Source organism: Protopterus annectens, chromosome 2.part0 (genome assembly GCF_019279795.1).
Source record: "Protopterus annectens isolate FY-2018-M chromosome 2.part0, PAN1.0, whole genome shotgun sequence".
Lineage (NCBI taxonomy): Eukaryota > Metazoa > Chordata > Ceratodontiformes > Protopteridae > Protopterus > Protopterus annectens.
In genome coordinates this window covers 469,037,358-469,054,493 of record NC_056728.1, presented here as the reverse complement: position 1 = coordinate 469,054,493, position 17,136 = coordinate 469,037,358, and positions in this window count along the sequence as shown.

Sequence of the window (17,136 nt, the reverse complement as noted above, 5' to 3'; positions counted from 1 at the left end):
CATTCATTATTGCTAAAATCTATCTGTTGCATGCCAGCATGTGAGAACGCTGAATGTCATACTAAATTTTACCATATGAGTAAATGTCCAAAATAATGTGTTGTACTATCAGTTGAAAGAACAAGCTTTATGATGAATAGTGAGGTCAAATTCTCTATTCCCTACTATGCTCGATATTTCATGTGTCATACAAAATACCTCTGTACATTTCATTATCTATTTTTATCTATTTTTGTGCACTATAGTAATTCCTTAAGTTGGCTAGTGAATAGGGCTTACTCTATTTTCCATAGATTTTTATGAATGGGATGCGTTTGTGCGGGTTTCCTCCCACATTCCAAAGACATGCAGTAGGAGGATTGGATACTCTAAACTGGCCATAGGTGTGAGTGTGCGTGCAAGTTTGTAGTGTGGAAGAATTACCACAACAGGGCTAGTCACCCAGTGGTGTAAACCTTGTCTCTAGATGATAGTCACTGTTGAAATGATACCCCGACCCCATGTGCAAAAATGGAAAAAGGGGTTGTGGATAGATGGATGTTTTCTAGGTGGGTTTCTACTATTGTGAGCTATTTTTTTTATATTTGTGATAGTGTAATTTAATTTTGAGATGCCATTTTAATATTCAGATGAGAATTAACGTCCAAAACATTATATTATGCCTACATGACTAATGATTTACAGTCAAAAGTGAGAAAATAAATGGCTGATTTTTTTAGTAGTGTTACAAAAATTAGAACTTGCTCAAACCCAGTTATAGTATATTTTCAGGGAGCTTATCTTCTGTGGTGGACTATGTCTCTCATACTCCTGATGACGTAATATAAAATAACAAGAAGATTGTTTTACTTTAGAGCAAGTGAAATAATCCAGAGCACAGGTTCATTCATGCAAGATTTTGCATTTCTCAGGGTGCTGAAGATAAGTATCTTGAAGTTGACCCATGCACTCCAGTTTTAGTTTTCAGCAATATTTTAAGTTAGTTTACCACTATCTGATGTTGATATCTAGAATCATAGAATGAAATGCATCTTGCTGGTGGTGTAATTTTCCAACTAGCTAGTTGTATTTGGGATTTTCTTTTTTTCTTTATCTATTCTTTATTTTTTCTTTATTGCAGTTTTTCTCATTCTAATTTGTTAACTTCAATTTTAGGAGACATATATAAAAGTGTGGCCTTTTGTGGCTTAAGTATATATTTTTGTGGAAAGATTCAATGTTTTTCTTGTGTGAATAGCCTGAGATACTGTGATTGTTTAGAATGATCGATGATGCACACAGAGTTGTGACAAATACTGTATGAAGAACATTGGGTGGTCATTAGTTACCACTACTGTGCAGAGTCTCTGTTGCTTCCTTATCCATTGCTAATTTGTTGCAGTGCTGCTACTGGGGATGTAGTATAGTCACTCGTTCACTTATTAAACATGCACTGCACTAGTGTCTGCATCCTTTACTTCACAGCATTTGAATGCTTCTAGAAATTGTTTGCTTTACCTGATAAGGAAGAGTACCTAACACTAGAAGCCCTACCACCTACAAAGAAGCCAAGCTGAAAATGCTGACAATTCTCTTTAAGAAGGACAATAGAAATTTGATTTACTGACTGTGCAGGCACTGTAATAGAGCTGTCATGTCTGTGTTAGAAGCAGCTCTCATTTGTTCCATATGAACATTACTGGGGGAGCTGGTACAGGTGTACAGTAGTAACTTGTAACTTTTATTCAGTACGTGATGTAATGTAGTAACAATGCATTCGATTTTATTTTACCTTACAGGGAAATATCTGAATAACCCTCATGAAGATCATTCTGACTACGGACCAGTCCTCTCTTTGTGTTTTCTGTAATATGTTAAAGTACTAGGGTATTCCCTGAAAACTGTGGTTCTCACTTTGGGTAACTCAGTGGCACTTTTATTGTCTTTCAAGTGAAGTATGTCTACGAATGTCATGTTTTCCTCTATGGATTATATCTGGCATTACATCAGTGTCTGTGGCCTGATATCCTTGCACATTACTCACAGATCAGTGCTTTACTCCTCTATGCAACCTAAGCATTACTGAGATGCATTATTCTTTAAGAAGGATAAGAAATAATCATATCTCTAATCTTCACTTGAACTAGATGGCATCCACTGCGCTGCTGCAAAGGTCATGTGATTTCATTTCTCAAAACATAGAAAAATAGCCCATATGATTGGTGCAGAGTCATAAAACTATTTAACCTAGATGACCCGAGTTTAATTAGAAGCTCAAGTGCTGCAAAGGCTGGACAGAGGGGTGGGTTTGATTTGTTACTGAGTGGCTAATGTCAGCTCCCTCATCCTGGAGGGAGGTAGTGAGGAGGAGAGGGCCTCCTGCATAAACAACTCCTTGATTGACACCTGGTGAAGACTGCGGTTGCTTGACAGAGGGTGTTGTCTTCAAGCTGGGTAGAGCATGGGTCTGCTCATACACAGACATGTAGGATCCATGTCACAGAGACAATTGCACACCAGTTCCTTGGACAGAATATACATATGTAGGGGAAGAAGGTATTTCCTAAGGTAAAATACTCCCCCAGCAGTGATGCTACCTTAAGATTCTGTAGTCTCCTCACTGGCTTATTAATTTGATCACTCAGGCTTCAGCACTTGCAAAAAGTTTTAGGGAGCACACACAGGTTTAAAGAACCAATGGATAAGGAGAGGCACTGGATCAGCTGATGGTCATCTGTGGGAAAACAAAAAAAAAAATATAGGAAAAATGAAAACATCAAAATAGATTTTGATTGCAGATAAGACTGCTTGGGCAACTGACTCTGCTCATTTTCTCTGACATATGGATAGGTAAAACATCTTACTAAGACAACAACTTATTTTTGTCTACTGTCAAATGAATCTCTTGATGCCTGCTCAGATACTTTTTGCGCTGATTAGTATTTTCCTTGTTGATGTATATGTTCTATGGACAACATTTCCTATTATCATCCTTACTCCTCTCTCTTGTGATTCATATGATATATCTGTAAAGCTGCATGGCAGCATTGGCCTTTGTAATTATTTGTAGCATTTACGATGACACCAGTGATCAACCCGAAGCGAGGGAGTTAAAGCAGGAGAGACACTGGTAGTTAACCTTTCATCACTGACTTTAACACAAGCGCAAGTAAGACTCTTAAATAAGGGTCTGTCCTTTGTTCCGTCAAGTTCCTCTGTTTATAGTGATATTGAATTGGATATTCGGCGCTATGCAAGGAATATAATGTTGACTAAAATATATGCTAATATTAATGTTGATGGGCCTATTCGTGTTGCTTAATTTAAGAAACCAAGTTTGTTTTCTCCTGCTTTAACTCCCTCACTTGAGTCTTTTCTTAAAATATGTGAAATAGACCTAATGGAGTTGGATGGTTTTAAATTGCATAAGAGATTCTGCAATTTGAGGCTGGATGAAAGAAGAGTGCTTGATGAACTGAACAGTAATGACTCTACACAGACCATCCTGCTGACAAGGGTGGAGCAGTTGTAGTACTTGATAGTGCATTCTACAATGAGAGTATGATTGAAATGTTTACTCATCAATCAACATTTGTGGTTATTACACAAGCAGATGTTGATAAAATGATTAAAAGAGTCTATAATGATTTATATGATGCCTTAATGTGTAGGATGATTGACTATGATTTATTTACATATTTTGGTGTTGATTTTCATCTAATACCTTATATTTATAGCCTCCCCAAAATTCATAATGGTCTCCACAAGCCTTCGTTTAGACTATAGTGTCTGGTAAAGGCTGGTTGACTGAGCCCTTATCTATTTTTGTGCAGCATAAATTGGGACCAGTGGTGGATAAAATCCCATCTGTGCTTAAGGAAACTGAGCATTTCTTAAGAGGTTTGTATGAAGTTGTGGGTCATATGGATATTTCTAAGTTTTGGTTTGTTACACTAGATGTGTCAACATTATTTACAGTTTTCCCTAATTCTATGGGTATAGATGCTATTAGGTTGGTTTTGTTGAGATACAGTTCTTAATCATCAGATATGTTGATCTTGATTTCTTTTTCACTGTAATTAATTCTTGAAAACAATATTTTTATGTTTAATGATCATATTTATTGGCAGAAGATTGGTGTTCTATGGGCACGGTGTGCGCCAATAGATAGACCAATCTTGTGATGACACACGGGAAGAAGAGTTTGTGCTTGGTCCAAATACATTTAGTTCCTATATTAAGTTATATAAAAGGTTTGTGGATGACATCTTTCTTTTATGGGGAGGTTCCATGTATGAACTGGATAATTTCATGATGTATTTGAATAAAACTACTTATTGTTTGAAGTTCACTAAACATATAGCTTATGAAAGGATGGATATTTTGAATGTACAAGTCATTAAGGCACCTGCAGGCTCTATAGGGACTATGTTGTTTAGAAAACCTTGTCATAGAAACAGTCTTTTGCACCGGACCAGTATGCATCCTGGCCATATATTTCATAATGTGATTAAGGGCCAGGCATATAGGATGTCTAGGCTACACACCAATGATGAATCATTTGTTCAGGCTGTGTATCAATCACAAGATGATTTTAGGGCTAGGGGTTATTCCAATGAAGAGGTTGCTTTGTACATGGGTGATCTCATTGTTGCACAAAGAGATAGGGCTAAGCCTTTTTATTCAGGTAGCAAGTGGTCAATAATGTTAATAATAGTAATATTTGTTGGAGGCCTGTTTGTTTCCAATATCAATAGGGTTGTGCTAACCTATACAAATGATATAACAGGGTATATGGTATAATTCATAAGAATTGTCCAGTATTATTGGCTGATGATTTTAAGTGGTTAGTTGGCCCCTATCCTTTATTTAGTTTTAAGAATAATCGATAATTAAAAATGCAATTGTGTTATAGCAACCACCTGAATAAAAATGTTAAAATGTCAGATAGGATGGGTACATACCCATGTAGGGTCTGTAGTGCATGTAGATTTATTTCAGATGAAAAAGTTTTTGTGCAACCCACTAATGGCTATAAGTTTATTACCAATTTTTATGCAGATTTTACCAGTTCTTGTTTGGTGTATCTGGCCTGGTGCAATGATTGTATGTGTTTTTACATAGGGAAATTTGTTCATCCCTTTAAATAATGTATTTTGGAACATTTGGGATATATACAGAATAAAGATCCCACTAGTGCATTATATAAACATGTGCAAGAGAGTAATGGGCATAATTTTATTTTTTCTGCCTTGCAGTTGAGCGCTGCAGATAAAAGAGGGGGAGATCTTAACAATAAGTCAGAATTAGCTGAGATTAAATGGATTGTTAGGTTTTTAGCACATAGGGCACAAGGTTTAAATGGGTGTATACCTTTAAAGCCTGTAGTGAAGGCTCATGCTTTAATTTATTGATGCTGATATTTTAATTAATGCTTTATTAAATGTATTATTTCAATAGCTTTGCTTTTAGTCTTATGTGGTCTGATGAAGTGCACAGTGTCTGCACAAAAGCGCTTACTTTTTAATAAATAGATGTTTTTAGCTGTGCTTGGCTGCCTTATCTGTTTTTTGTTCCATCAGTAATTGGTCAGAGGATACCTTGTATGCCAGACACAGGTCACCTCTTAGCAGCCTGTAGGATACTAAGTACAGTGCAGTGCTTTGAGTCATTCCATTTACATAACGTTAAATAGTGTTCCTCAAATTGTATACCTGGATTCCCAGAAAGGTCTTCTATTCATCTTCTACACTAGACTAAGACTGTCCATATATCTTTGAATTGCCCAAAAGGCAGTGCAAGTGAGGTCAGAAAGCTGATATGAAGAAAAAAGTACTGGGAGTCTCAGGCTGTAAACCCAGTCCTTGTTACTTACAAATATAGCAACTGTAACTATAACTGCTTTGGTTAATCAGCAAATAAAGCAGAAAAGAATCCCCCAACCTTGGAAATAGGTACTTAGGTTCACATGTTCATAGGCAGGTACTAGGCTATTGGCCCTAGGGCTTATACAAGCCTAGCCAAAAATGTACCCTGGCTTTCACCACCCAAGAAAATTATTTTCCTGTGCCCCTGTTGAGCAGAGCCACAGAGGTGATCCTTGGGGTAAATTTCCTATTTCCCATCCAGTCATCAAGATTTTTCTTGAAGAGTGCTAATGAGGAGCTTTGTTTGATGTATGTAGGTAGTTTGTTCCACAGTATGGAAAGTCTCTGGGACAGGAATCTATCCCTCCAGCATGTTCTGTTTATTGTGGTGACAAGGTTTATGTCCCTAGAGCATGTAGCTTGGAGGGATTGGGATTTCTTTAAGTGTAGCATGTCCAACAGCTCTGGGTTTGACATAGCTTTGTATGTTAGGCAGAGATTGTCTCTGAGTAGGCGATATGTGATGGAGTAAAGCTGGAGTTTTTTGAGACTGTCTGTGTAGGGCATCTGTTTGAGGCTAGCAATCCTCTTTGCAAGTTATTTCTGTGGCCTTTCCAGTTGTTGTAGATGTCTTGTGAGGTATATACCAAAAGGAGCATTGTACTCTATAAGGGGTCTAATGAGTGATGAGTAGAGGGGAACAATGACCTCTTTTTTTCCTGGATGAGAAACCTTTTGTGATGATGTATGCCACATAGAAGGATTTCCTGACTACTGTGGTGACATGATTATCAAAGGAGAGACTACTCTCCACCTGTGCCCCAAGGTCTCTTATCACACTTTTGGTGTTAAGTAGACTACCACCTATGTGGTAGCTCATGGGTACAGAGTTTTTACCAAAGGGGATGGCAATGCACTTTTTGGCATTGAGCTTGAGGCCATGGCTTTGACACCAGGCATCTGTTTCAGTGAGGCCCTTTTGTAGGATGTCCACATCATTAGGAGTTTCAATTATGGCTCCTAGTTTGCAGTCATCTGTGAAATTCATTAGCAAAAGACCTTCTGTGTTAGCCTGTACTTCAGAAAAGTAGAAACCAAACAGGAGAGGACTCAGGACTGAACCCTGGGGTACTCCACTTGTCACTGGTCTGAAGTTGGATTTGGAGTCTGTTACTTTCACAGTGTGGGTTCTGTCAGTGAGCCAGTTGGCAACCCATCTTGTAACACAGGGATTTATGCCTAGTTTGGTGAGCTTATCTATAATTCCAGAGTGGGGCATTGTATCAAAAGCCTTGGCGAGATCTAGATAGGCTGTGTGAACCACCTTACCCTCGTCTACAGCTTTGGTGACTGCTTAAAGAAGTCAATCAGGTTTAGGAGACATGATCTGCCTTTTAGAAACCCGAACTGGGTGGGGTCCAGAGTTTGGAGAGTACCAATGTCTTTGTTTATAAGTTCCATGATGATATGTTTCATGGCCTTGCAGACCAGGCTTGTTAGGCTAATGGGGTGGTAGTTCCTGGGGTCCGAGGTGGGTTCCCCCTTTGTTGGAGTGGAATAAGCATCACTGTTAGCCATTCAGTGGGCATAAAGCCTGAAGTGAGGCTATGAATGAACATGGTGCTTAGGTGGGGTGCCAGTTCATTCTGTAGTTCATGTAGAATGCAGCCGGGGATGTTGTCAGGTCCCATGAATGCTGTGTTCTTGGCTTTGGAGAGTGTGTTTTTTACCTGTGTAGCCATGATTACAGGAATTTGCATTCTTCTGGTAAAGAAATGGGCCCTTTAGGGGGTGAAGTGGGTACAGTTAGCACTGAAACTATCTGCCAGGATGTTGGCAATATCAGTTGGTTCTGTATATTTAGTGCCATTGTGCTGTAACTCAGAGCAGATCTGAGTGTTGCCATTGAGACTTTTGACATAGCTATAGAATGCTTTGTGGTTGTCTTTAGAATCAGTGGTGATTTTGTTTTCATATCTAGCTATGGAGGATTTTATGAGAAATCTCTGCTTCTTACTGAGACTGACCAGGGAGTTCTTACAGTCATGGGACTTTACTCTTTTGTGCAACAGTTTCTTTCTTCTGTTGTAGAGTTTGTTCATGGCAGGGGACCACCAGATTGGCTTCCTTTTTTTGTAAGTGCTTATAAAGTGCATTTGTGTAGGATTCAGCAGTCGTACCTCTATTGTCCGTCTACATGGGTGTTGTGAAGTTTGCCACTTCTGTCTTAAGAAGTGTAAACTTGGCTTTGGAGAAATATTATATGGTGGTTTCCTTAATGGGGGGGTGGGGTGGGATATGGATGTCTAGGCTGATTAGCTTGTGGTCAGATCTGACCAACGAGGAATTTACCTCTGGTGTGGAACACCGGTCGCCCAAGTTGGTAATGACCAGGTCTAGGATACTGCTGCCTCTGGTGGGGGTGGGGATAAGTTGATCCGAGGTGTTGGAATTTATGAATTCCAAAAAATGTTGAACAAAAGAGTTGATACATGAGTAGTTTTCACAGTTAATGGTGGGGTAGTTGAAATCACCCATTATTAGGGTGTTGGGTTTTACCCTAATAATTTCCAGTGTATCAAGGAATGAGGAGTGGGAATCCTGGGGCATGGTGGGGGATATGTAGCAAGTTACAATTTGGATTGAGGTCTTGCCCAGAGTTGGTTGCACTTGGATAATCTCGGATGCATTATGCTGAGCAACTAGCCTGGAGGTGTGGATATCTTTAATGAATAAGGACACACCTCCAACTTTAGTGTTTCGGTCCAGGTTAGGTGGCCGAAAGGTGTGATATGAATTATAGTCTGGTAATGCAGGGGTGATCTCTGGAACCTTGAACCAGGTCTCTGTCACTGCACAGATGTCGATGTTCTCCATTTTTAAAAATGCCTCGAGTGAATGCATTTTGAGGTTTAGACTTCTAGCATTGAGTAGTATTACCTTCAGATTTTGCTTGCTTGTACCTGTTACGGTGGTGAATTTACTTGTTTTCTTCATATACATGGACATATCAAACAACTGGAAAAAATCATATAATCATTTGCTTGCTTAGACTTTTACATTAAGTCAGAAAAAAGTATCTTTACCCAGACTGGTGTTCTCTCACCAAGAATACCAGTGACATCTAACTAAATCTTAGCAATGACAGATGGCAAAATATGGGGTTAATTCTGACCTTATCAAGCTAACAGTGTACATTGCCACAACAATTCAATGGTAAATTGGTAAACTGTTGTTGGTATGAAACTTAAAGGGCTCCAATCTGAGTGACTAAGTAGACTCCCTCACTAGAAGGGTGTGATGCCCCTGCACTGGCCCAGTAATCAAGGAGACTCAATCCTCACCACTAGCATCAGTGAGGGATGTGCACATTGGGAGGATGACAGGTACACACACAGTAAAGTGCAATTTCCCTTAAGAGCACACAGAGATCACAATCAGTCTGGGGCTGGTTTCTCCCTCTCTCTCCAGATCCCCAATAAGACTCCCATTGGCACAGCTATAGGGTTAAGATCTCAGCTGAGTGGTCAACCCAAAACCACCAGTAGCCTGTCTGTCCAACAAGTGCTTCGTGTTCCTGCCCAAGTAGCTGACACGCACACACACACACACACACACACACACACACACACACACACACACACACACACACACACACACTGAGATTTGATTTATATACAAACACACAGACACTCCGGAGGAAGGCTGGCACAGGTTCACTAGCTATGCCCCCTTCTGCTCAGACTATAAGATAGAAATAACTGCTACCAACCACCCTTACTTATCAGCTACTATAAGTCCCTTACAAAGGGTGGCCAATTCTACTGTATAATGTTACTATTGTCCAAATGGTAAGTGTGATCAAGGCTGAGGCTAGTTAAGAGTAGCCTGTACAGTGTCACCAAATACATATGCAAGTACCCTAAGAGCTTAACTATCTCTAAACAAACCAGCTACAATTAAAAAGTTTAAATATATCAAATAATAAATAATAAAAGCACAAAACAATACTCAATAACTCAAAACAGTTACAACAGAGTTCAGAATCACATGAAATATTTTAAAACAATATTGCAGGACAGTCTTGCATAAATACAGAACACTTCTAAATTAATCTTACTATATTCCTATCTATCTCTAAGAGAAATCACTGTACCTAAATAACGTACTTACAGAGCAAGACAAGTGCTAATGAGAAGATGTTTTTAGGCCCAAATGCAAATACAAAATACACAGATTAACTGTCAGAGCTAGTTCTTAAGTTACTACCGAACATTTCTGCTGAGTTATCTCAGATTACATCATTTTTTTCACCTCTGCCTTTAGTTCCCAGGCTAACAGAAACTTAAATATTTAGCACCTCTGTGTCAAAAGTACTTATCTCTTAGAAGCTTACCTGGAACTGGAAGCCATAAAACAGTTAACACACTTTTACATTTGAAACCTGTTATTATTTCTGTTTCCAGACATTAGAAGGAATTTCAAGCTGCAGACATTCTGTCTCCTAGCTGAGATAAACACCATCATAAACAGTTCACTTTTTTCTTAGTGTTTGCAAGTTAACTCTGTTCTTTTCCAGTAGGGTACACTGTGGTTACATTCTTGAAGCACAGCACATAACATACAGTTCAACACAGACTTCTGCTCCAGTAGTTTAATATACTCATAACAAATAGTTTTCTTACATTTGTAAGACAAGCATACAAATCATGTTGCTATTCCCAAATGTCATAGACTTATTTACAAAATTCCAGCTAGCTGGGCTGGGAGCCTTCACAGAAGGTATTATAAATTTGAGGAAATGTTGTTGGTCTTTCAAAATTTGGCATGGACCTTTGTCCTGTTTTTGGTCAGCAATAGCAGTATTCAAGGAAACTGTGACATAAAAGACCTGCTGGTTCTGCACTGTAACACTGCAAGCATAACATCAGAGCTAAAGGATAACTTTCAAAAGTCTGATTATTGGCTTCTTGGAGATAAACTGGTAATCACTAGCTCTAAGACTTGGTCCTGTATGAGGCAAGGCACTAGATAATGACTGGCCTACACTGCTTATCTGAAGAAGAGAACTGACAGGCATGCTTCAAATTTTTAGATACATTATTTTAGGATCTTATTAAAAAATAAACAAATTAAAATCATATGAAATTCCCTGATAGAAACTCTCAGAATGACCACACCTCATGCGTGGTTTCAAGGTATTCATGACTTCCAAAGATTGCCATCTGTCCTTGTCTACAAGGAAGTTATTCATACATTTTGCCAGTGAATGGATCTATTACCAAGTGAGTAAGCTGCCACCGTGGAACAACAAACATTGCTATCCTTACTAAGACCTGTAAACTCAAAGATGGCCTAGTCTATTAAATGGCTTTACTACTCTGGATAACACAGAAGTAATTTACATTAGTCATTGATACTGGTGCAGCGGTGGTGGTGCTGCGGTAGCATTGTCGCCTCACAGCAAGATGTTGTCCCGTTTGATTCTCAGCTAGAGCATCTTCTGTGGAGACATGCGTGAATGGGCGTACCTTCGTTGAAGGTTGTGCGTTAGTGCCGGCAACTCAGCATGTAAAAATCAACTGCCAATCATTAGCAAAGCAGAGTTCTGCTGTGGCGACCCCTAACCAGGAAAAGCCAAAAGACACAACTGGTACACTGTAAATATTATCATGGATTATATTAGTTTGGTATTTATTAAAAATGTAATCATGGAAATATTTAAAATATTTAGCATGCCAAAAACTTTGTGTTACTGCATTTTCAGGGCTTGTATGTAATGACTCAGGTAACACCTTTATTTTGGAATTACAGAGCAGCAATTCTCATGTTGTTTTCCATTTAAGAACCTCGTTCAAGAATGAAGAAAGTTTGGTTGGAATTATTTATGTTACAAATCGCATACTTATGTGTTTGACCTCTAGCAATACAGTCACTACTGTCCTGTAGGTAGCAGTGGCCACTAATCATAGGACCAATGGTAACATCTCCCCTTTCAAACTATATATTCCATGAATAACCATTACCTTGCCCTATATTATTAAAATCCTCCTTTCTTCTTGCTAGGCCTGCATTTTACTGCACTATACTGGCATGGATCTATAGAACAATGACTGATGTTAGTGGTCTCTCTATCTTTGTAAAAGAACACCTAAATGCCAGAAGCCAAGAAATTAACTGAAGAATACAAACTTCCCATGTGACAACTGATATCAGTGATATGGATGTGTAATGTAGTATTACAGACATCTACCATTCACTCTTTATGTCTTTATGAAACATTGATTCTATGACACTATCATTTCTACCTGGTGGTCCCAGGTAGTTGCTGAAAAGGGTCTGTCAACTTACACCATTTCCAAAACATTATAAATAAATAAAATATATACATGGAGATTTTCTGACTAAACTCCATAATGAAAAAAAAAAGAAAATACAATCGTTATGATGAATATTATTTACCAAAACACTTATGGAGTAAACTACAAATCACAAAATATGCCAGAATATTATCTGACTATGTTAATCAAAAGAGCTTGGAACAATTTGTATAACATTCAAGCAGGGATGGTGATATCTTACATATCATAGGAATAAAGCTAGGATTTTACTGCTTTCCTCCTGTAGTTATACCCTCTGTAATTAATACAGATCATGATCCCATTGTATGTAGCCTTAAAGAAGACTCATTCTTAAATAAATCATTCTTCCTAGGCTTTATTAATAAAAACTATGATGTAATAAATGACACAGATGAAAACTGTGTGAGATACTTGCCTGGGATACTCATATACATTTGTTTGGAATACTATCAATGAGTTCTAATTTCTACATTAATTAGCGGATGTCAGTAAGGCACAAATATTCAGGTAGTTCCAAATAAAAAAACAGCATTACTGGAATCACAATAGTAATAAGATGCAATACAGAAATAGTGGTACTTCTTATCTGTCTTAAAAAGAAGCCTAGATTACATAAAGTGCAGAAACTACTTACATTGTTTATCAAATCTGCCAGACCTATTATCATGTGCTCAGTTTGATCTCAAGGGATGAAAACAATAACGTAGTATTTTTTAGTTATAATTAAAAAAAATGAAAGAAGAACTGGCTCAGTGGTGCAGAAGGTAAAGCCCTAACTGTGCCCAGATGATCCATGTTTCATTAGCAGCATGAGATTTGGAGAGACTGGGTGGGGTGAGTGGGAGTGAGCAGGTATTGCTGGCTCATCCATTATGAGAGGAGGGTGGCAGGTTGGCTTGTTGCATTGGAAGAGGGGCCACTGGACAGGTCCTGCAGACAAAGCCAAAAAAAAAAAAAAATGAAAGGATCAAAAATTGTGAATATAGCTTGTTATTAATAAACAATTAAGTATTCAACAAAGGGCACATCACATGTTTGTACAACATTTTTATGCACAATTCAGAATAAAAAAATATGTCAGATTGCACTAGAAGTAACTGCAAATATCCAGTAAATAACTGCAGAGATGATAAATGGTGCCAAAAATAAACTAAAAAACCCATGGTGACAGATTACATCCCTGTCGCTCTGTCTACAAAATCAAAGAAAACATGGGAGCATGCAGATGCATCTCTGGCCTATGGCACTAGACTCTGCAGGTACTGCAGTCAAGACTGGGATCAAATCAGGCCGAACAATTGTTAAACCTATTAATCTAACCAGTATTCTATCTAATATCATGAAAAGAGTCATAATGAAGATTATCAGAACCAAAGGTGAAAGGTTAATAATGGTGACATAAAAAGCAAACTATGTTATTTATGTGTTGGTTTATAAAGTCCAAAGAAAAATGGGAGATGTGGGCAGATGTAAGTTCTTAAGCAAAGGTTGCAATATTATCTGTATACTGAAAGACAGAATAATATGGAAAGATTGATAAATTATGGGATTGTGCAAACAGTACAACATACATGAAGATGAGAAGCATTAGAAACATGAAGCACAAAGAATAAGTAAAAATTAAGAAGGTAAAATCACATAGCACTTTATTGAATGTACACACAAAGACTTAGCGCTTTCACTCTATCTTTATTAGGGCTTCTTCAGAGTCAAAACAGAAAGGTAAAATGTCTTCCTTTTATACCATAATTATGAATAAACCAATTTCCTGTGAATTCATTAATTAATAAATACATTGCACTCACCCTATACTGGTGAAGTTTGACAAAAAAAAAAAAAAATATATAGCACTCCTTCAAAATAAATAATGTACTATACAACAATAAATAAATACATCAATAAACAGCCAAAGACTGCAAACCTACACTAAATATATGTTAAATCATCAAAGCTCTCTGTTTGAGTATAGGAGCTATTGAAATTCCATCATTCAAACCCGGCTCATGCTTTGCATTAAGTCTGAATTGTCACTTGGTTTCCCCAACAGCAACCTCCAAATTGACATTCCTCCCTCTTTCTTTGTAGTCAACCTTGTCTATTACAAAGAATATCATTTTTTTTAATTCTTACATAATGTGCTATGCAAATACAATGCACAATTTGTTTTTTTAGTCTTAATGTCCCTCACATGTTCCATAACTCTGTGTTTCAATCTCCTAATGGTCTTCCCCACATAAAATCCAGCACATACTGTGCATGTTGCCACATAGACTACCCTCATGGTATTACAATTACATTGCACTGGACATTACAAAGTTCTCTCATACCCTTCTATTGTGACACAGGAACCTTCATTAATAAACCTACAAACTTTACAAGCTCCATACTTAAACATTTTAGAATTATAGTATTTGTTTGTATTATTCTCATTGGACTCAAAGATATTCTTAAAATTCCTACCCCTAATGTAACCTATTTTAGGTTTTAACCCAAGTTTGTTTTTCAAAGTAGTATCAAAACTCCAGTCCCACATTTTTAAAATAATGTTAACTAAGTGGTGTGCATCTTCATTATATTGTATAATCATTATGTCCTAACCAAAAGAACTCTCAGGTTTATCTTGAATTAGACTCATATCAACTTTAAGAATTAGGGCAAAAGGTGTATCCCTCTTTTCTTAAATTTCTCATCTAATTTTTAACCATAATTTAACAGGTTAACCCCTGTTCTTAAACATTGCTATTAACTTATGCATGTCTTGCCTAAAGTCTTCTTTTTCGCTCACCAATCTACTAAGCCTGACCATTTGCCCCTTTACAATACTCCTTTTCTGATGGGAAGGATGATAACTCTGGCAATGTTAAAGCGTATTTGAATGAATATCTTTTCTATGAATGGTAGATGTTAAATTTTCTCCCTTTTCACCACCTTTTCCAAGTAAAATGTCCAAAAAGTCCATTTGTTTTACATCATGGCTGTAAGTAAATGTAAAAAATGTGGTGATACCATTCAAATAATCTATAAATGCATTTATTTAATCTGCTTCACCTATCCATAAAATGAGTATATCATCCAAAAATCTTAAAAATAAACCCATTTTACTCAAAAAAGGGGACGTGAAAACAAACCTTTTCTCCCACTTAAGTAATACCCGGTTAGCAAATGTAGGGGCACACTTAACCCTCATTGCAACACCTGCTGTCTGAAGAAAATATTCGCTCTCAAAATAGATATAGTTGTTATTCAATGCTATACCCATAAATTCAACTAACAAATTAATTTGGTTGATACTCAAGTCACTGAGTTTGGTCAGACTACAACAAAAGAACTCTAAGCCTATGTCGTGGCGTATAACGGAAAATAAGTTTACAACATCAGTTGTCAAAAATGTATACCCTTCAAAGTTACTAATTTCCCTCAATCATTTTAAACAATGTCAGGAGTCCCTCAAAATATGGGGCCTCTATTTAATACACTTTTGGGATATCTATATGTACGCAGCTAGGGGTTCCGTTTTTGACCCTCTCGCAGCCACTATTGGTCTAAAAGGTGGATTTGTCTGACAGTTGTGCATTTTTGGAATTCCAGAAATTACTGGTATGGTGAAGGTGTGAACTGTTAAAAAGTCTAGCTCTTCACCAACTATGGATCCTTGTGTAAAGGCATCATATAATTCCAAATCAATATTCATATAAGCCCTATTCATTTCATTTCAAGACACTCTTTCATATGTTGTGGTGTCATTTAATATTTCAGTCATCTTACTAATGTAGTCGATCTTAGACATAATCACCACCCCACCACCCTTGTCTGGTTTCATAAATCTAATGTTCTTTTCTTTTTTTATCCCATTCAAAATGAATCTTTCTTTCTTCCGCAAGTTGTCATTAATACAATGTTTATCACCCAAAAATTTCCTAAATTCAGTCTCACATATAATTTTAAAATTATGCACATTCACATTGTAGGTTGGAATGAATGTACTTTTGCATTTCAATAATGAATGGCATTGTGCTGTAGAAGGTTAATCAGAAAATAACCTCAAGTTCAGTTTTCTAGTAAATAACTTAAGGTTAACCATAACAGTAGCAATATCTGTTCTAAATGCAGGTACAAATGTGAAACCTTTTTTCAAAAGGTCAAAATGTACATTAATAAGTTCTAGGTCACTAAAATTATATATTGTAAAATTATCTATCTTAACTATTTCAACAGCTGTGTCAGAATTCCATACAAGTTCTTCACTAACATTGTCATAGAAATTTTCAGTCAATATTTCACATTGTTTTTCACTTTAAATCCCTTCCCTTGATGATGCCAATTGTTTGCATTTCCCCTTTGTTGTTGGCCTTGTTGATTCCTAAGGCATTCTGATCATCTCAATTGTGGGGGATTCTGTAAAAAAAGCCTCATGTCTGTTGTCCTTGTCACCTCCAATATTGTTTCCATTGCACTTCTTAACAACATTCTCCCTCCCTCTATTCACGGATTCCATTTTGTCATTCCCTTCTTATGGTAAACCCTTTGAGGGGAACACTCTGTTGCTAGTGTAATCCAAAAGATCTCTATGCAGTTTTCTTTGCTTCCTGACAATACCCTCCTTAACAAATGTATTTAAGTAACTTAATTCTCTATCGTAACTTTGTTTGTACTGTGCAAATAATAAATCATTGCTAACACTCCCATTCAGTTCAACAATGTCACTTTTTTAAATTATTTAGCTTTAAATCATTGTCTTTCATGACGATACTTACTACTTCTAGTCCAGTTTTGTTGTAGAAGTCCATGAGTTCACAAAAGGCTGCCATTCCTTCCTCTATCCCATGGGGCAGTTTATCATTCTCTCAAATCCTTCGGAATTTGTTTCAAAGATAATGACTTCTCCAAAAATGCATTATTCATTTGTAAAGAAAGATATTTCCTACAGG